Source organism: Urocitellus parryii, chromosome 8, assembly GCF_045843805.1.
Source record: "Urocitellus parryii isolate mUroPar1 chromosome 8, mUroPar1.hap1, whole genome shotgun sequence".
NCBI lineage: Eukaryota > Metazoa > Chordata > Mammalia > Rodentia > Sciuridae > Urocitellus > Urocitellus parryii.
This window is the reverse complement of record NC_135538.1, coordinates 125,146,449-125,168,340: the sequence shown is the minus strand read 5'-3', so window position 1 is coordinate 125,168,340 and position 21,892 is coordinate 125,146,449. Positions and strand designations below refer to the sequence as shown.

The 21,892-nt window shown below is 36.0% G+C and overlaps 1 pseudogene; it reads left to right on the top strand.

Annotated features, from left to right (window-relative positions):
* Positions 1–1,527, top strand: part of LOC113200094 (olfactory receptor 2J1-like) — a 103,520-nt pseudogene extending 101,993 nt beyond the window's left edge.
* The last annotated feature ends 20,365 nt before the right edge of the window (positions 1,528–21,892 follow it).

Below are 21,892 nucleotides of genomic sequence, written 5' to 3'. Positions count from 1 at the left end.
CTACTAAAGATTAAAATGTTTCCATATGTTCCTAAAATATCTTTTTATTGGTGCATATGAGTTGTACAGAATGGGTGGTTTACTTGTGGCATAGTTGTGTGTACATAAAAATATTTCACCCTCAATTCAACACAAACTGCCCTCCTCCCTCCCTTGACTCACTTCCTCTAATCTCCTGGTATCCCTTCTGATTTCATGAAGTCTCTTTTTTTCCTGTATTCTTTATTCCTATTTTGGGGGGTGGGGGTACCAGAGATTGAACTTGGGGACACTAGACCGCTGTGCCACATCCCCATCCCTATTTTGTATTTCATTTAGATACAGGGTCTCACTGAGTTGCTTAGCACCTCTCTTTTTGCTGAGGCTGGCTTTGAACCCATGGTCCTCTTGCCTCAGCCTCTCGAGCCCCTGGAATTATGGGTGTACACCACCATGCCCAGCTTCTTTTTTCTTTTAGCCTCCATATATGAGAAAAAATGAAGCTTTGTCTATGAATCTCATTTATTTTACTCAAAATGATGGTCCAGAGTATCATCTGTTTTCCTGCAAAAGACATACTATCTTTATTATGATTGAATGAAACTTCTTTCTTTGTATGTACCATATTTAGTATACCACATATTGCATAACATATGCTATTTTTTTCTTTTCAATAAATATTAGGAAGTGGCATAGCTGGGTTTCACTGAAAATCTATTTTTTGTTTTTGAAACTCAATGCTCATATTCACTGTGATTATACTAGTTGCACTAATTTACATTCCCACCAAAAATGTATAAGAGTTCCTTCCCTACATCCTCACAAGCTTCTATTGTCATTGCATTCATTTAAAAAAATCTTTTAATTTGTTCTTTTTAGATATACATGACAGTAGAGTGTATTTTGTCATATTATATATATACATGGAGAATAACTTTATTAGAATCACATTCTTGTGATTGTACAAAATGTGGAGTTACACTGATTGTGTACTAATATATGAACATAGGAAAGTTATACCCAACTCACTTTACTGTCTTTCCTATTCCCATTCCCTCTCCCTTCCCTTCATTTCCCTTTGTCTAATATGCTGAACTTCTATTCTCTCCCCTCCTCCCCCCAATGGCCTCAGAAAGAAGACTACAAGTGGATCACTTCTTCTGTGAAGTACCAGCACTCCTGCAATTATCCTGTTTTGATACTCATGCTAATGAGATGAACATCATGGTCACAACCTCTATTGTTGTTATCATACTTCTTGTCCTCATTCTGACATCCTGTGGTGTCATTGCTCGGGCAGTACTGAGGATGCAGTCAACTCCTGGACTTCAGAAAGTCTTCAGGACATGTGGAGCCCATCTTATGGTGGTTTCCCTCTTTTTCATTCCAGTCATGTGCATGTATCTCCAGCCACCAACAGAAAATTCTCAAAACCGAGGCAAGTTCATTGCTCTGTTTTATACTGTTGTCACACCTAGCCTCAACCCACTCATCTATACCCTCCGAAACAAAGATGTAAGAGGGGCAGTTAAGAGACTAATGGGATGAAAATAACCTGTATGACTCTGATATTCATAGTGTAATGGTGCATCTCTTCATCAATGGTTCATCCACCCATCCATTCATCCACCTTAGTCACTTAACACTTACTCTTAGCAGGCCACAGAGTTCTTCTAAATGTACATGAATAAAGCATAATCTACCTAAATAGCATTCAATTCTAGGGAACCCAGCCATGTAAAATCAAGATCAAATATAAACAGTGATTTTTTCCATATTGCAATCCAAATGAATTCAAAGCCTTTTTAAATTGAAAATGATTCAGAAATTTCTTGTAACTATTGGTATAATAGCAGTTTATAATTTTATTGCAAAGTCAATGTGCTCAATTGAAATCATCTTTATAATATGTCTTCTTGCTTTTTAGGCAGAATGCTTTGTCTTTTGTATTTAGTTTAGGTATACACATAGCAAAATACCTTAACTATTTATCTCCATTACTGTTCTTTATTGCATATAGCTATGATTTGAATATGATTTCAGTGTATCACTATAGGATCATGTGCTGGATATGCAGTTTTCTTAGCATAGTAGTGTGGACTGGTGATGGTACTTTTAAGGAGTGGCAACTACTGGAGGGTTATGAGATTATCATGGTTTCTGCCTTTGGAAGGGATTACCATACTTCTTATAGAACTCTGATTATCCACTCCCATGAAAATGGTTAGAAAAAAATGAAGCCTTCCCCCAAATTTTTATGCCTTTCTGTCTTATCATGTAATATTTCCCCATCTCATATGCTGGGCTATTGCAGAGCCCCTATCAATGAGGCCTCATATAAACTGATCTATGCATTGCCAGGTTTGTGAGCCTCCAAAACTTTAAAATAAGTTTCTTTTTGTTTATAAGTCACCAACCTCAGATATTTTGTTAGAGCAATAAGACATCATAAAAATGTAACTATTATGAAGATATTTGGTCCAGATTCTTTCATATGTTTTATGAATAATAAGATAATAAGTTTCATGAGTTGTAACAATATGAATCTGAGGTAATATAGCCAAAGGAATTATCTATTATTCTTTTTTTTCTGCAAGAAGTTGGGCTTGAGTGATAGATGGATACAATTTAGGTACTCTGATATATAACTGGTCAAGTAATGGTCACTACAGACTAGGTTGAGTTAGGCAAAGGAATTTCTCGGAGCACCTGCCTGTCCTAAGGTTTTATAGAGAATATGTGGGACAGTTGGAGAACTGGACTCAGGAATTTACTTGAAGCCAATGGATATTTCAAAGAATTGCATGAAAATCTGAAGATAAAGCCATTGCATAGAAAGTTTATTTTTTTTAAGCTTGATCTAATTTGAATATTTGTGTCTAAGAAGCACAGTATGAAAGTTACCTTTGTATTTTCCAAATAAAGAAATGTATTTTAATAACAGAAATTCTTTTTTTTAAAGAGAGGGAGAGAGAGAATTCTTTTTTAATGAGAGAGAGAGAGATCTTTTTTTTTTTTTGAGAGAGAGAGAGAGAGAGAGAGAATTTTAATATTTTATTTTATTTTTTTTTTAGTTCTCGGCGGACACAACATCTTTGTTGGTATGTGGTGCTGAGGATCCAACCCCGGCCGCACACATGCCAGGCAAGCGTTCTACTGCTTGAGCCACATCCCCAGCCCTAACAGAAATTCTTGAAATATGTATTATTATCAACCATATCTAACTTAAAATATGGTGTATCTAACTTAAAATAAATGTCACCTTTTCAGATGTCATATTAACTGGAGTGGAAAAATAAGTAAATGACAATTTGATATAAAGTAACATCTTGACAATGGTTAGATTCTATCTGAAATCAATGTCAGCTTTAGTTTTAAGTGCTGTTAAGGTTTAACTGTTATTGATTTAGGGATTGTCTCCTAAATAACAAAATGAAAGCATATCTTAAACTGTCCCCTCAATTCCTGTGTGTGGCTGTACTACATTCTGCTTTGTCTTTTTCTGAATTGGTGACTCTTTAACCCCAGATATAAATGAATGGTATTATGGCCTCTGTGTTAAAACAGTTACCCAAGAAATACACAATCAATAATTGCATATATAAAGTACAAAATAATTTAATCAATAATTGAGAACCCATGGAGGGAAACATTATATAACAATAAACACTTAAAAATTTAAACACATCATTTCTTACCATTCTTTTCTGTTTAAATCTTATGGTTTGCAATATCCCATGTATCCTCCTGATTGCTCACCATCTTAATTCTCCCTTTTAATAAAAATTAAAGCACAATAGCCAAATATTATTTTTATTTCTAGTGTAAAATGTGATGCTTTGATATATTCATATATAATAAAAATATGTGTTCAGGCCAATTAACATTTCATATTGAATTTAGAAAAAATTCTTAAGTATTTTTATTTCATATAAAAGAATGAAATAAAAAGAAGTGACAGGAATCCAAACAATTCAACATAGGAAACAATACCAGTGAAATATAAAACACATAAGAAAAAGGCTAAAAGTTCTTCATATTGAGGTCTTTAATATGTAGATAACCTTTTCAGGTACTTTTAGGCTTTTTCAGGCCTGGAGGTAGTGTATCAGTATTGTGTACTGCTTTGGGAGGAGGGATGTATGTATGTGTGTGTATACACACAAACATGTGTGTGTTATATTCTTTAAGGTTATGTGGAGCTCTATTATTGTAGTCTATACATCTAGTCTCCATACCATCCTCCTATTTATTTCAAGCACAAACCTGGACTGATGTGGGTAGTTGGCTGTTTGCCTTTAAGCCAGCAGGCCACCTGGATACTGTGAGCCATTCCCATCTTTGTAGCCTAATCCTTACCTGGCATCAGTCAGGTTTTTTGTTTTCTTGGTTCATGGGGAGAAGCACCATGCTGCAGTCCAGCTGGGCACAAATCACAAGCCACTGAAGCAGGAACAAACTTTATTTCTGAACTCCACCAGCACACTCCAAACAAGGTCCACGGGAATTCTCCCGAATGCCACCTGGCTCCTCCAGGAACCAACAACCAGAAATCCCTCCTCCGGCACTTCCCCAACCAATGCGAACTCTTCAGGAATCCCTGTGAGAGCTCAACCAGAACTTAATGGGAACTCTTCGAGAACTCAAAAGTAGCGCAGCTGAGGCGGACAGTAATGGCTCGCCTCTCAACCAATACTGTTGGCAAAATGCCAGGGGACATTCCGACTTGGCTGTGGCTCTCAGCAGCACCAGGGGTTGCCTTCCTCCTGTGCAGAACTAGGTGGCTCCAAAGATTCCACAACTCACCTGAAAACCTGTAGTTCTTGTCATATTGCAGAGGGTCTGGCACCTATGTATCCCTGTCCAGCAAACTGAACCCTTGTCAGATATGAACAGGATACTTTGTGTAAACCTTGGAATCTTCAGTGTTGGGGGAGAAACACTGTGCATCTGAGCAGTGCAGGTAACCCTGCTCTTTTCCTTCTGTTAGACAGTGAGTTTCACTGGCTTTAGGAGCATAGCACTCTAACTGTATAAATCATTCAGTCAGCTTGCAACCAGGTCATTTCTCCATGATACTATTTATTGTCATATATAGGGGAGATTGAGATGTAGGGGATTATGTTTCCCTAAAATGCAGGCTTAGAGGCCAAGATAAGGGAGCCTCAACATGACTGTCTGCCATAATTACTGCTTATAAATTGAGAAATGCAGAAAACATCTAAATGTGGCTGCCCATTGTGCATGTCCCGATTCAGCTAACTTTAGATTGATTTTCCTCTCTGACACTGTTTCTATTATAATTTTGTCAGGTATGTTTTTCTTTCTCCCACTTTGTGTAACTCCATCTCATTACCAATCTGCACTGGTATTGACATTAGATATAAATTTAGAATTGAGTAAATCCCTTCAATCATCCAAGTAGCTAGAGTTTCTGACTATTCAGTATTTTACCTCAATAATACTCTCAGTCACCCACTTCACTGAGTAGGTGTTCTCTAATTCTTTTGATTCCGAACTGCAAAGGAGCTGGAACATGAAGCCTGATTCTCTGTTTACATTTTTCCAGACCAAATATCTTTAATTCTTATCATTCTTTGTGTTCTGAATAAGTATTTAGGCAGTCCATTTCTTGTCCCAGAAGAATATTATTGAATATTGGTTGGTATTCTTTTTACAGCATTGCTTTTTCATGTTTTTAACTAATGTCCTCTCTTCCAACACAGTTGTGCATAGGTATCCTCACTCCCAAATATATAACTCTTTTCCATCCTAACTTGTTTCCCACTGGCTTATGGTACTCTCCAAAGTATTGTAATTCTGAATTTCTCAGTTTGAAAAGACAATGGACTTATATTATTTACAAAAGTATTTGTTGAACTGGAACCCTGACACATATTTATTTTAATCATCCTCCTAAGAGCAGCATGCATTCCTTGCTTTATTTATTATGCTGTGCAGATCTGAGGATATCTTAAGTGTGGAACAAAATCATTACTAAATTATCTTGAATTGCTTCTTAAAGATTTCATCACAGACATCTTTATTATCTTTACAGCCAGCGTTAAAATATGTGGCTTTCCCCAGTTCTTCAGGAAAGAATTTCTTGCATGGGAAAATAAAAGTTTAGATCACTCTCTTTAAAAGGGTAATTTTAGGATGCTCACTCTTTACATGTAAGGTAGAGCACACCTTCACTTTCAAATTTAATACATACATTCCCTTGAATGGAGGTTTTTAAAAAAATTAACTAAACTAAACTCCCTATGAGAATATATTGAATATATACACTCAGGGAATATCAAGAATTCTAGCAGAAATAAACATTGTTATGGCTTTTCTACTTCACTACTTTCAGCATTTTTTCCTGAGATTTTTATATAAAAAATTAGTAAATCCCAATTTTTCACAGAATCTGGATATTACATACACTTCTGAAAATAACTAATCTTTCCAGGCCTAAAAATGGTATACTTGCATCTTGGTATCCACTAGGAATTGGTTCTAGGACCACCAGAGATGTTATACTCCTGGGTGCTCCTGTCCCCTATATGAAGTGGTATAATATTTGTAGAGAAACTATGTACATTCTCCTGGGTTTTTAAAACCATCTCTTTAATATCTAGTGCAACGTAAGTACATCTTAGACTGTATTGTATGGGAAAGATGACAAGAAGAAAATGTCTGTTCATGTTCAGTAGAGACACATTTTTCCCCAAATTTTGACCCTGGTTGGTTGAATCCATAGAAAAGTAAATTACAGATACAGTGGGTAGACTGGACAATCATTAAAAACCCAGAATAGAGGATAATTTCAGAAAGAACTTAGAAAACTGAAATCAATTTCTATCACAGTGCTTTTGACACAAATCTTTCTGAGTTTCTTCTCCCAAAAGTAAAAATTTCTACATTGCTCTGTATGTAAGACTAAGTTACATAATGAATGTCTTAACTGATAAAAATGATCGAAGATATTATTTAATATCAGGGAATGTATAGGTGTGTGTGTGTGTGTGTGTGTGTGTGTGTATGTGTCTGTGTGTGTGTGTGTTTATAGAAATATAATATTATGTCTGGCGATCAGTCTAAAATTTGCCAATTCTTAAAGTTATTTATATTTTTACAAACCAAATGTGCAAAATATCCAGTGATTTTAAGAACCACAACAGATTCCAATGATATGTTGTTTTTTAGAATAAATATGGATTAATGTTTATTAACTTATCTATTTTTGTAATAGATTGAAAAATTTCCTTTCAAATATTTTTTTAAGCTTTTGACCATTCAATAAATTAAGCCAGAAAAGTCTCAAAGGCCTTTCCTTTGTCTTCAAAGTTTATTTTTTAGTATTTATCGTCTTGGATTCTCAAAATATTTATTCAACAAGTCCCATGAAGTCCACTAATTTATTTTCATAAATTGTAATTAATTTCATAATATGTTTTTAACTTTTTAGGTGTGATTACCACAAGTAAACTTTAGAAGATTCATTTTTTTCTTTAGCTATAAACCACACCATGATCCACCCAGATGTATTCACAAAAGCATGAAACAAAACCCATTCCAATTTAGTCCCTGCCATTACCACCACACCACCCCACTAACCTCCCTGTTCATTCCATTGAGAATTTATTTATTTATTTAATGGATGGGGAAGTTCTGGAGTTTTAACCCAGAGGCTCTTTACCACTGAGCTACATCCTAAGCCCCTTTTATTTTATTTTATTTTGAGGAGGCTAGCAGTGCCTCACCAAGGTGTTCTTCTTCCTGCCCAGGAGGCTGGAAGCCTCCAGAGAAAATCAGTCAGAAATAATGAGTGAAGAACAAAAGACACAGTCAGAAAAATAGTTTTAAAAGTAGAGCATTTGATAGGTCCAGTTTATTTAAGGGAGTACATCAAAGGCAGAGATAAGGTTTCAAGGGTGGAGTCTTACTGCATGTTGTCTTGAAGTCAGTAGATTGACAGCATCTTGGCAGGTCACTTTGTCTCTGGGAGGCTGTGTAGCTACAGCAGGTAACCCAATCTCCCATGGTATATGGAACAGGCAGAGCTGAATAGGGTTCACAATGTGTTTGGATGGTCTTGGCCAGATGAAATTACACAGGAAGTTCCCAGACTCCATATTCTCCACTTCACTGGCTGCAATACCAGTGTAGTCCACAAATAGCCCACAATGCTTCTGGACATTTAATTTAATTTTATTTTTTCATTTTGAGACAGGTTCTCACTAAGTTGCTTAGGGCTTTGCTAAGTTGCTGATGTTGATTTGAACTTATCATTCTTCTGTCTTAACTTCCCCAGTGGCTATGATTACAGGTGTGTACCACCATGCCACACAGTTTCTTTTTAATTTGTATCCTATGGGTACACACAATGCCCTACCCACTGTGCTACATCCATGTATGCATATACAAAAGTTCAATCTCTGATTCATTCCACTGTTTTTCCCATTCACATCTCTTTCCTCCTCCTTAACTTCTACTTTACTCATCTTTCCTTTATTTTGATGAAATTCCCTTTTTTCCTTCTCTTTTTTTCTTCCTTTTTTTTAACCACTCCCGTTTCACTCCTTATTTTTTTTTTAGCTTCCACAAATAAAAAAGAACATTTAGCCTTTGACTTTGGGGTACTGGATTATTTAATTTAGCATGATAATGTCCACTTCCACCCATTTACTATCAAATACCATTATTTTATTCTTCTTTATAGCTGAATAATAGTTTATAGTGTATATGTATCACATTTTCTTTATCCACTCATCTGTGGACACACTTAGACTGGTTCCATAGATTGGCTGTTATGAATTGTACTGCTATACACATTGATGTGGTTGCATCCTGATGGTGCACTGATTTGGAGTCTTTGGATGTACTTAGTTTTTTGAGGAATCTCCATACTGCTTTCCAGAGAAATTGCACTCATTTCCATTCTCCCCAACAAGGTATGAGTGTATCTTTTTCCACATTCTTACCAAGATTTATTGTTACTTGTATTCCTGATAATTGCCAATCTGGTTGAAGTGAAATAAAATCTCAGAGTTGTTTTAATTTGCATTTTTAAAATTATTTGTATGTCTTGAAAATTAATGCCCTCTCTGAGGTTCACATGGCAAAGATTTTCTCCAATTCTGTAGGCTCTCTTTTCATATTCTTGATTGCTTTATTTGCTGTAAAGAAGCTTGTTAGTTTGATGCCATCCCATTTAATGATTTTTTTTTATATTACTTGCACTTTAGGAGTCATTAGGGAAGTCAGTTCCTGAATCAAAATATTTGTGTAGGGCCTACATTTTCTTCTAAGAAAGCTATTTGTTAAAAAGGGTCTTTACTCCAGTGTATGTTTTTGGCACCTTTGTCTATCATCAGAAAACTGAATGTATGTGGTTTTGTCTCTGTGTCTTTTTTCTAATGCATTGATCTTCGTGTCTATTTTGGTGCCAATACTGTGCTGATTTTGTTACTCTACCTCTGTAGTATAATTTGAAGTCTGATATTGTGATGTCTTCTGCTTTCCATTTATCACCAAGGATTACTTTGACTATCCTGGGTCTCTTACTTCTCCAAATAAATTTTATAACTTCTTTTCCTAATTCTGTGAATAATGTTATTGGAATTGGTGGTTGTGTTGGATCTGCATTATGCTTTTAATACTGTGGCCATTTTGACAATATTATTTCTGCCTATCTAAGAACATGGGGGGGGGTCTTTTCTTATTTTAAGTTCTTTCTAAATTTCTTTATTTAGTTTCCTATAGTTTTCATTGTAAAGGTCTCTTACCTCTTTTGTTCGGTTGGTTCCCATGTATTATTTTGAGGCTATTGTGAATGGCATACTTATCATAATTATTATTTTTTTTGCCAGATTTGTTATTAGAGTTTAGGTAAGTGATTGATTTACTGCTTTTGATCTTGTATCATGCTACTTTGCAGAATTAATTTATGAGCTCTAGAAGTCTTCTGGTGTAGTTTTTGGGTCTTCGAATTATATGATCATGTCATCAGCAAACAGATAATTCACTCTCATTTCTATTTGTATCATTTTAATTTTCTTCTCTTGCCTGATTATTCTGGCTAGAGTTTCAAGAACTATGTTAAAAGGATTTGAAAACTGACATCCTTATCTTGTTCCTGTATTTAGAGGAAATGCTTTCAGTTTTTCTTCATTCAGTAAAAATATTGGCCTTGGGTTTGTCATATATAGCCTTCACAATGTTAAGTTCCTTCTACCTCTAGTTTTTCCAGTGTTTTAAACATGAATCTGTCCATATTTGTCAATTGCTTCTTCTGTATCTATTGAGATAATTATGTTATTGTTGACCTTGACTATATTTATGTGGTGAATTACATTTACTGATTTCTGTACCCACTTGATCATGGTGTACTGTCTTTTTAATGTGTTGTGTGCAGTGTGTCAATATTTTATTTAAAAAATTATGCAGGGCTTGGGTTGTAGCTCAGTGGTAGATTGTTTTCCTAGCATGTTTGGGGCAATGGTTTGATTTTCAGCACCACATATAAATAAAATAAATAAAATAAAGGTCTATTGACTATATATATAATTTATGCACATGTTTATCAAGAATTTAGTCTGAAGTTTTCTTTGTTTATGAGTCTTTGTTTTCAGTATCAAGGTGTGAGCTTCAGGAGGTCCCTCCTTTTCTATTTCATGGAATAATTTGAAGAGTGTTGTTATTGTTTCTTCTTTTAAGGTCTGGTGGAATTCAACTGATAATCCAGTTCTATGCTTTTCTTTGTTGGAAAGCTTTTGGTTACTGCTTCAATTTCATTACTTGATATTGATCTGTTTAAGTTTTCTATATCCTATGGTTCCATTTAAGTAAGGAATTTGTCAATATTTTCAAGCTTTTCTAGCTTATTGGAATATAAATTTTCAAAATGGTCTCTGATAATCCACTGTATTTTAGTAGTGTCTGTGGTGATATTTCCTTTTTCAGTTTGGATTTTATTAATTTGGGTTTTTCTCTTTATTTTGGTGAGTTTAGCCAACAGTTTAACAATTTTTCTTTCTCCTCTCAAAAAACCAACACTTCATTTTGTTTTTTACATCTCAATTTAATTGATTTTGTCTGATTTATATTATTTTCTTTCTTCTACTGATTTTGGTGTGGTATTTTTTTTTCAGCTTTTTCTAGAGCCTTTAGATGTAATGAGATTATTTGTTTGGTATCTTTCTATTCTTTTGGTATATAAATTCAATGGTATAAGCTTTCCTCTTAGAACTACATTCATATTGTCCGAAAGATTTTGATATTTTGTATCACTATTCCCATATACTTCTAAGATTATTTCTCCCCTTATTTCTTATACTATCCATTTGTTATGGTTTGCATGTGAGGTATCCTCTAAAAGCTCATACGTGAGACAATGCAAGAAAGTGTAGTGGTGAAAGGATTGATGGAGCCCTGAAAGCCTTGATCCAATCAGTAACTTTATTCTGCAATAGGATTAACTGGATGGGGCTGCAGGTGGGTAGGGTGTGGCTGGAAGAGGTGAGTCATTGGATGGCATGGCTTTGGGGTATATATTTTGTATCTAGTGAAGTCTCTGCTTACTGATCATCATGTGAGCTGCTTACCTCTGCCATGCTCTTCTACTGCCGCAGTCTGGCTGCAGCAAAATAACGGGGTGGGGGGGACGACCAACTTGTGTACGTTGATACAGCAGGAGTAGGAGCCGTTTATTGTAGGACAACAGAAGTATTTATACATTTCACACAGCTTATCTTAATTAGCATAAACTAGATACATCAGTCAACCAATAAGGAATCTCCACACTTAATGGCTCGCTTTTGTTATTTCTCAAACCACTCCCTCTGGCATTTTGCCAGGCACCATGCAGACTTGTTTACGAATTCTAACATTCCCCTGGCAAAATGCCAGGTGTTATTTTGACTTGTTTACAGACTCTAACATTCTACTATGATGTTCTGCCTCCCTTTCAGCCCCAAGGAATGGAGCCACTATCTATGGATTGAGGCCTCTGAAACCCTGAATAGCCAAATAAAATTTTCCTTCCTTAAAATCGTTCTTGTTGGGTCTTTAAGTCACAGCAGTGAAAAAGCTAACTAAAACTCCATTCATCATTCAAAAGGTTATTATTTAAGTTTCAGGTTTTAGAATGGACTCTGTTTTTTATCTTATTGTTGACTTCTAACTTTGTTCCCGTATCTGTTAGAATGCAATGTATTATCTCTATTGTTTTGTATTTGCTATAATTAATTTTGTGACATAAATTATGGTCTATCTAGAAAATTTTCTATATGCTGCTGAGCAAAAACTGAATTTAGACATTGATGGATGAAATATTCTATAGATGTCTGGTAGGTGAATATTATTAATTGTATTTTTTTGTTTTGTAGAATCTTTAGTTAGTTTGAGTCTCAGTGATCTATCCAGTGGTAAGAGAGATGTGTTAAAGCCACCCAGTATTATTTTTTGTGGTCTATTTGATTCTTAATGTTGAGAAGGATTTGATTGATATGCATAGGTAATCTTTTATTTGGGGCATAAATATTTATGGTTATTATATCTTGTTGACTTATTATTTCCTTAAGTAGTATGAATTGACCATCTTTGTCTCTTCTGATTAATTTTGGATCAAGGTCAAATTTATCTGAAATATGAATAGCTACCTCTGCTTGGTTATGAGTACCATTTGCATGATACGTCTTTTTCTATTTGTTCACCTTCAGTTTACCAATGAGGTAAATTTCTTGCAGACAGCATATTGCTAGGTCTTGTTTTTTAATCCAATCTTCCAGCCTATGTCTTTTGATTGAAGAGTTTAGACCATTTATAGTCAGTGTTATTATTGAGAGATGATTTTTATTTCCTACCATTTTGATTTATTTGTAATGTTTAAATTGGACTTGATTCTACATTAATTATCTATTATATTAGTGTAATTCCTCTCTATTCTGGTTTTCATTTTTATTTCTTATTTTTTCTTCATAAAATATTTTATTGGGTATGACTTGTAGTGCAGGTTTCTTGTTATGAATGTTTTTAACTTATGGTTATCATGAAAGACTTAATATCATCTACAATTCTGCAGCTTAATGTTGCTGAATGTAGTATTCTTTGCTGGCATCCATTTTCTTTCAAGCTTGGTATATATTATTTCAAGCCCTTTGGGCTTTTAGGGTCTTTGGAGAAATCAGTTGAGATCTGGAATGGTTTACCTCTAAATGTGACCAGCCATTTTTTTCCTTGCAGCCTTTAAAATTGTATCAAAACTATCCTTATTCTGTATGTTAAGCATTTTCATTATAATGTGTCCTAGAGTGAATCTATTATGATTAGTTGGAGGACCATATGCTTCTAGTATTTAGATTTTCATCTCATTCTTAAGGTTTGGTAACTTTGCTGATATTTCATTGAAAAAATTGTGCATCCCTTTAGCTTGTACTTCAGAGCCTTCACCTAGCTCAGTGATTTTTAAATTTGGCTTCTTGATGTAATCCCAGAATTCTTGAAGTTTCTTATAATGGTCTCTTAACATATTTTCTTTATGGTCAACTTTCTTTTCAGAATTATGTACTTTGTCTTCAAGGCCTTGAAAAATCTATGTTTAAAGTAGTCTAAAATATTAGAGGTGATTTCCACAGGATTTTTTTTTTTTTTTTAGTAATTAGGCTTTGAACCCAGGGGTGCTTAACAACATCCTCAGGCCTTTGTATCTTTTTATTTTAAGACAGGATCTTGTTAGTTACCTAGGGCTTCACTATGTTGTACAAGGTGTCTTTGAACTGCAAATTCTTCTGCCTCAGTCTTTCATGCCACTGGAATTAGAGGCATGTGTCACTGTGTCCAGCTGGATTTTTAGTTTGGTTTATTCAGTTTTTAATTTCCAGGATTTCATTTTGGTTCTTTTACAGAATTTCTCTCCCTTTTTTGTGACTTTTGTATTTTTTTTTTTTGTATTTTCTTTCTAATTTTACTCCTTGCATTTTTTTTTTTTATTTAGCTCATGGTACATTTTAAATATGCACTTTCTAAATTCTTTCTCCAATGTTTCATCCACTTTGGTGTTAAGGTAGTTGGCTGTAGAAGCATTACAGATTTGGGGGAAATTTTTCCCCTTGTTTTTTCATATTGTTTATATTTCTACCGATATAATGGGGTAGTTATCACTTTTTATTTTAAGCAAAGTCTACTTTGTGAGCTTCTTTCTCTTAAGAGCTCTGGGTTGGGTGAATATCCAGATATCAATACTTTAAGTCAATATGTGACCTCTGCTGATTCCAATATCAGTATCTATTTAAGACATGTCACTGAACCCTATTTACTGTAATCGTTTCAGAGCCAAGTGTCATACTATTCAACCCTATGAGTATCAAAAATCTTGGTATTGTTCTCCACAGTTTCTCAAATCCAGGTTTAAGCTTGTAGTAAATGTCTGTAATACATCAAAAATTAATTTATTAAATTTAGTGAACCTGCTAGAACATTAAAAAAGGGATGATGGGGGGAAGAAGAAGAATAGTGCAAAAAGGAGTGAGAAAGAGAGAGAATAAAAAGAATAATTCACAATAAGATAGGAGACATGGATGGTGGTTATTTGAGGCAATAGCAGATAGTGCTAGAGGATGAATAGTGGCAAGAGGAGTTAGTATAAACTAGTTCTAGGAAAGTAAACATAGAAAGATTGATTCCAATTAATGTTATAAACTATTAGATTAAATACATGTACATTTGTTGAAAGTACAATGTTGACTATTGAGGTAAGAGCTATAGTTTATATTTATTTATTTTTTTTGAGTTATCAGACATATATTTTTAAATAACTATGATTGATACTTTTTTTTTATTTATTGTTGGTCGTTCAAAACATTACATAGTTCTTAATACATCATATTTCACAGTTTGATTCAGGTGGGTTATGAACTCCCAATTTTACCCCGTATACAGATTGCTGTATCACATCAGTTACCCTTCCATTGATTGACATATTGCCTTTCTCGTGTCTGATGTATTCTGCTGTCTGTCCTATTCTCTACTATCCTCCCTCCCCTCCCCTCCCCTCCGCTTTTCTCTCTCTACCCCTTCTACTGTAAATCATTTCTTCCCTTTGTATTATCTTGTCTTACCCCTCCTTTCCTCTTATATGTCATTTTGTATAACCCTGAGGATCGCCTTCCATTTCCATGCGATTTCCCTTCTCACTCCCTTTCCCACCCACCTCTCATCCCTGTTTAATGTACATCTTCTTCTCAAGCTCTTTGTCCCTACCCTGTCCTTGTTTACTCCCCTTATATCAAAGGAGTCATTTGGTATTTGTTTTTTAAAGATTGACTGGCTTCACTTAGCATAATCTGCTCTAATGCCATCCATTTCCCTCCAAATTCTATGATTTTGTCATTTTTTACTGCAGAATAATACTCCATTGTGTATAAATGCCACATTTTTTTATCCACTCATCTATTGAAGGGCATCTAGGCTGATTCCACAATCTTGCTATGGTGAATTGTGCTGCTATGAACATCGATGTAGCAGTGTCCCTGTAGCATGCTCTTTTTAGGTCTTTTGGGAATAGACCGAGAAGGGGAATAGCTGGGTCAAATGGTGGTTCCATTCCCAGCTTTCCAAGAAATCTCCATACTGCTTTCCAAATTGGCTGCACAAATTTGCAGTCCCACCAGCAATGAACAAGAGTGCCCTTTTCCCCGCATCCTCTCCAGCACTTATTGTTGTCTGACTTCCTAATGGCTGCCAATCTTACTGGAGTGAGATGGTATCTTAGGGTAGTTTTGATTTGCATTTCTCTGACTGCTAGTGATGGTGAGCATTTTTTCATGTACTTATTGATTGATTGTATGTCCACCTCTGAGAAGTGTCTGTTCAGTTCCTTGGCCCATTTATTGATTGGGTTATTTGTTATCTTATTGTCTAATTTTTTGAGTTCTTTGTATATTCTGGTTATTAGGGCTCTATCTGAAGTGTGTGGAGTAAAGATTTGTTCCCAGGATGTAGGCTCCCTGTTTATCTCTCTTATTGTTTCTTTTGCTGAGAAAAAACTTTTTAGTTTGAGTAAGTCCCATTTGTTGATTCTAGTTGTTAACTCTTGCGCTATGGGTGTCCTATTGAGGAATTTGGAGCCTGATCCCACAGTATGTAGATCATAACCAACTTTTTCTTCTATCAGATGCCGTGTCTCTGATTTAATATCAAGCTCCTTGATCCATTTTGAGTTAACTTTTGTGGATGGCGAGAGATAGGGATTCAGATTCATTTTGATGCAAATGGATTTCCAGTTTTCCCAGCACCATTTGTTGAAGATGCTATCCTTCCTCCATTGCATGCTTTTAGCCCCTTTATCAAATATAAGATAGTTGTAGTTTTGTGGATTGGTTACTGTATCCTCTATTCTGTACCATTGGTCCACCCACCTGTTTTGGTACCAGTACCATGCTGTTTTTGTTACTATTGCTCTGTAGTATAGTTTGAAGTCTGGTATCGCTATACCGCCTGATTCACACTTCCTGCTTAGCATTGTTTTTGCTATTCTGGGTCTTTTATTATTCCATATGAATTTCATGATTCTCTTTTCTATTTCTGCAAGAAATGCTGTTGGGATTTTGATTGGCATTGCATTGAACTTATAGAGAACTTTTGGTAATATTGCCATTTTGATGATGTTAGTTCTGCCTATCCATGAGCAGGGTATATTTTTCCATCTTCTAAGGTCTTCTTCTATATCTTTCTTTAGGGTTCTGTAATTTTCATTGTTTAAATCTTTCACCTCTTTTGTTAGGTTGATTCCCAAGTATTTTATTTTTGGGGGGGATATTGTGAATGGAGTAGTTGTCCTCATTTCCGTTTCAGAGGATTTGTCGCTGATATACAGGAATGCCTTTGATTTATGCGTGTTGATCTTATATCCTGCCACTTTGCTGAATTCATTTATTAGCTCTAATAGCTTCTTTGTAGACCCTTTTGGGTCTGCTAGGTATAGAATCATATCATCTGCAAACAGTGATAATTTAAGTTCTTCTTTTCCTATTTTTATGCCTTTAATTTCTTTCGTCTGTCTAATTGCTCTGGCCAGTGTTTCGAGGACTATGTTGAACAGAAGTGGTGAGAGAGGGCATCCCTGTCTTGTACCCGATCTTAGTGGGAATGCCTTCAATTTTTCTCCATTCAGAGTGATGCTGGCCTGTGGCTTATCATAGATGGCTTTTACAATGTTGAGGTATGATCCAGTTATCCCTAATTTTTCTAGAGTTTTGAACATAAAGGGATGCTGTACTTTGTCGAATGCTTTTTCTGCATCTATTGAGATGATCATATGGTTCTTATTTTTAAGTCTATTGATGTGGTGAATAACATTTATTGATTTCCGTATATTGAACCAGCCTTGCCTCCCAGGGATGAATCCTACTTGATCATGGTGTATAATTTTTTTGATATGTATTTGAATCCGATTCACCAGAATTTTGTTGAGGATTATTGTGTCAAGGTTCATTAGAGATATTGGTCTGTAGTTTTCTTTCTTTGAAGTGTCTTTGTCTGGTTTCGGAATTAGGGTGATGTTGGCCTCGTAGAACGAATTTGGAAGTTCTCCCTCTTTTTCTATTTCCTGAAATAGCTTGAAAAGTATTGGTGTTAGTTCCTCTTTAAAGGTTTTGTAAATCTCTGCTGTATACCCATCCAGTCCTGGGCTTTTCTTAGTTGGTAATCTTTTGATGGTTTCTTCTATTTCCTCTATTGTTATTGGTCTGTTTAGGTTGTCTATATCCTCCTGACTCAATCTGGGCAGATCATAAGACTTAAGGAATTTATCTATGCCTTCACTATCTTCTATTTTATTGGAGTATAAGGATTCAAAATAATTTCTGATTATCATCTGTATTTCTGAAGTGTCTGTTGTGATATTGCCTTTTTCATCCCGTATGCTAGTAATTTGGGTTCTCTCTCTTCTTCTCTTCGTTAGCATGGCTAAGGGTCTGTCAATTTTATTTATTTTTTCAAAAAACCAACTTTTAGTTTTGTCGATTTTTTCAATTGTTTCTTTTGTTTCAATTTCATTAATTTCAGCTCTGATTTTAATTATTTCTTGCCTTCTACTTCTTTTGCTGTTGTTTTGCTCTTCTTTTTCTAGGATTTTGAGATGAAGTATGAGATCATTTATTTGTTGGTTTTTTCTTTTTTTGAGGAATGAACTCCAAGCAATGAATTTTCCTCTTAGAACTGCTTTCAATGTGTCCCATAGATTCCGATATGTTGTGTCTGTGTTTTCATTTGACTCTAGGAAGTTTTTAATTTCCTCCTTAATGTCTTCTAGAACCCATTGATTATTAAGCAACCTATTGTTCATTCTCCAGGTGATGCTTGATTTTTCCTTCCTTCTTTTATCATTGATTTTCAGTTTCATTCCATTATGATCAGATAAGATGCATGGTATTATCTCTACCCCTTTATATTCTCTAAGAGATGCCCTGTGACATAATATATGGTCTATTTTTGAGAAGGTTCCATGTGCTGCTGAGAAAAAAGTGTAATTACTTGATGTTGGGTGGTATAGTCTATATATGTCAATTAAGTCTAGGTTATTAATTATGTTATTGAGTTCTATAGTTTCCTTATTTAACTTTTGTTTGGAAGATCTGTCCAGTGGTGAGAGAGGTGTGTTGAAGTCTCCCATGATTATTGTATGGTGGTCTATTAGACTCTTGAACTTGAGAAGAGTTTGCTTGATGAACACAGCTGCACCATTATTTGGGGCATATATATTTATGATTGTTATGTCTTGTTGGTGTATGGTTCCCTTGAGCAGTATGAAGTGTCCTTCTTTATCCCTTTTGATTAACTTTGGCTTGAAATCTATTTTATTAGATATGAGTATGGACACTCCTGCTTGTTTCCGCAGTCCATATGAGTGGTATGATTTTTCCCACCCTTTCACCTTCAGTCTATGAATATCTTTTCCTATCAGATGCGTCTCCTGTAGGCAGCATATTGTTGGGTCTTGTTTTGTGATCCATTCTACTAGCCTGTGTCTCTTAATTGGTGAGTTTAAGCCATTAACATTTAAGGTTATTATTGAGATATGATTTGTTCTTCCACCCATATTTGTTTATTGATGTTACTAAACCTGATTTGTTATCCTCTTTGACTACTTTCCCCCCTTTACTGTCCTACCACCCATTGTTGGTTTTCAATGTTATTTTCCATTTCCTCTTCCTGTAATGTTTTGCCAAGGATTTTTTGAAGAGATGGTTTTCTAGCTGCAAATTCTTTTAACTTTTGTTTATCATGGAAGGTTTTAATTTCATCTTCTATCCTGAAGCTTAATTTCGCTGGATACACGATTCTTGGTTGGAACCCATTTTCTTTCAGTGTTTGAAATATGTTATTCCAGGATCTTCTAGCTTTTAGAGTCTGTGTTGAGAGATCAGCTGTTATCCTGATTGGTTTACCCCTAAATGTAATCTGCTTTCTTTCTCTTGCAGCTTTTAAAATTCTCTCCTTATTCTGTATGTTGGACATCTTCATTATAATGTGTCTAGGTGTGGATCTCTTATGATTTTGCACAATCGGCGTCCTGTAGGCTTCTAGGATTTGGGATTCTGTCTCATTCTTCAAGTCTGGGAAGTTTTCTTGTATTATTTCACTGAATAGATTGCTTAATCCTTTGGTTTGGAGCTCTGTGCCTTCCTGTATCCCAATGACTCTTAAGTTTGGTCTTTTGCTATTATCCCATAGCTCTTGAATGTTCTGCTCATGGTTTCTTAGTAGACTTGCTGAGCTATCTATGTTCTTTTCAAGTTGAAATACTCTGTCTTCATTGTCTGATGTTCTATCTTCTAAGTGATCCACTCTTCTGGTAGTATTCTCAATTGAGTTTTTAAGTTGGTTTATTGTTTCCTGAATTTCTAGTATTTCTATTTGTTTGTTTTTTATTACCTCTATCTCCCTGTGAAATTGATCTTTTACTTCCTGGATTTGTTTGTCAATGTGATCTTTCATTGTCTGATTTTGCTGTCTCATGTCTTCCTTGAGACTCCAGATCATCTGAAGCATATATATCCTGAACTCTTTATCTGATATTCCATCTGTTGCAGCTATTACCTCTTCTAAAGTTGAGTTGACCTGCATTGCTTGTGGTCCTTTCTTTCCTTGTCTTTTCATACTGCAGGCGCTTCTTTCTGCTTGGAGCAACTGTTGTGTTTTTGAAATTTACCAGCCTGAAATCACCTGTTAAGTAGCTGAATGAGCTGAGATCAGTAGAAGAAGGGGATGGTTACATCATCTCTCCGAAATGGCGGCTGCTGTCCTCCTCTGTGGTCCGACCAGTGTCTGGAACCAAACTGGACCGCTTCTGTCCTCTGTCTCAAAGCTGAAACTCAGCCCTAAGTGCTGCCAAAGTCCTAGCGCCAAACCGCTAGAGGCAGTTCACAGACTCAGGCCTGCGGGGCCCAGTCCAGCTGCCTCCGTGGCTGGCGGGATTGTGTCCCTGCTCCGCGTTGCTCCAGACCGGCTGGAGGGGGGTGGGGTGGTAGGAGTGTGGATCCTAGCGCTGAACAGCCAGAGGCAGTTCGCAGACTCAGCCCTGCAGGGCCCAGATCAGCCGCCGCCGTGACCGGCGGGATTGTGTCCCTGCTCCGCGTTGCTCCGAACTGGCTGGAGGGAGGTGGAGTGGTAGGAGTGTGGATCCTAGCGCTGAACCGCACGAGGCAGTTCGCAGACTCAGCCCTGCAGGGCCCAGATCAGCCGCCGCCGTGACCGGCGGGATTGTGTCCCTGCTCCGCGTTGCTCCGAACCGGCTGGAGGGGGGTGGGGTGGTAGGAGTGTGGATCCTAGTGCTGAACCGCCAGAGGCCGTTCTATAGTTTATATTTAAAAAGAGTTACTTTTAGAATCAAAGTTGACATTAGAGTTATTTATAGTAAACCATGCCAATTTTTTTTTTAAAATTCTTGTTGAATCTTGGTTTGTATTTCATTAGGGTCTGGACATTTAGCTGATGTCCATCATTCTTTGGCTGTCGCTCTCTCCAGAGTTTCTGGGACACATGAGCCAATTCTTTAGTTGTTATGAACCTCCCACCAATGGATTCAGATCAGATTGTTAAGCAGTCACAGTGAAAGGGGCTTCTGTTACTGACACTGTTGTTCTTGTCACACTTTAAATTTTTGTCTGCCTTTTCAAATGGTTTTAAATGGATGAACTGAGGAGATTTTCCCTGCTGGCCCTTCCTCCATTTCCCATCGTGTTTCAATTTTGGGGTAAGGAACCACTGTGCTTATTTTCTACTCTGATAACTGAACTTCAAGTCTCTCCAGGTCTCAGACTTTTCCATGTCAAGACTTGGAGCATTTATTTTGTCACCTACTTCTCAACTCTGTTTTTCCTTCATTGCCTCCTTTCTCTGTTCTGAGGAGTTTCTGGAATCACTGCCTAGCTCATTTCCTCCATCATCATTCCTCAGAACATTAAATTTTTTTAATGATAAATAATTAGAATACCATTTGGATCTAGAGTTATATCAACAAAAGATATTTATATTTATATTGCTGTCCCTTAGCCTGATGAGGAAGTGGGAAAGAAATTTCTGGTGATTCAAGACAATGCATTTGCTTCCTGGTAAAAACAGATTAAATCATTGTTCTGAGTAATGTTTGGGTTACAGGTTCATGATTGGTGATCATAATTATACCCTGGTGGATAAAAGATTGCAGTAATCACACCAAAATCATTCCTGAGAAATGGGCCTAGCAAGTATAATCCCTTCAAGAGCATTAATTGACACTTTGGGACTTAAAATCCCAATGGCCCCAATGGAGGAAAACATGTCACTTTTCTCATTTGTTTGTAAGGCCCCTATTGCTCTAAGGTAAGTGTCCATCCCCTGATACACTGATGATTCTAATGAATTTCTCCTTATGGACACAAAA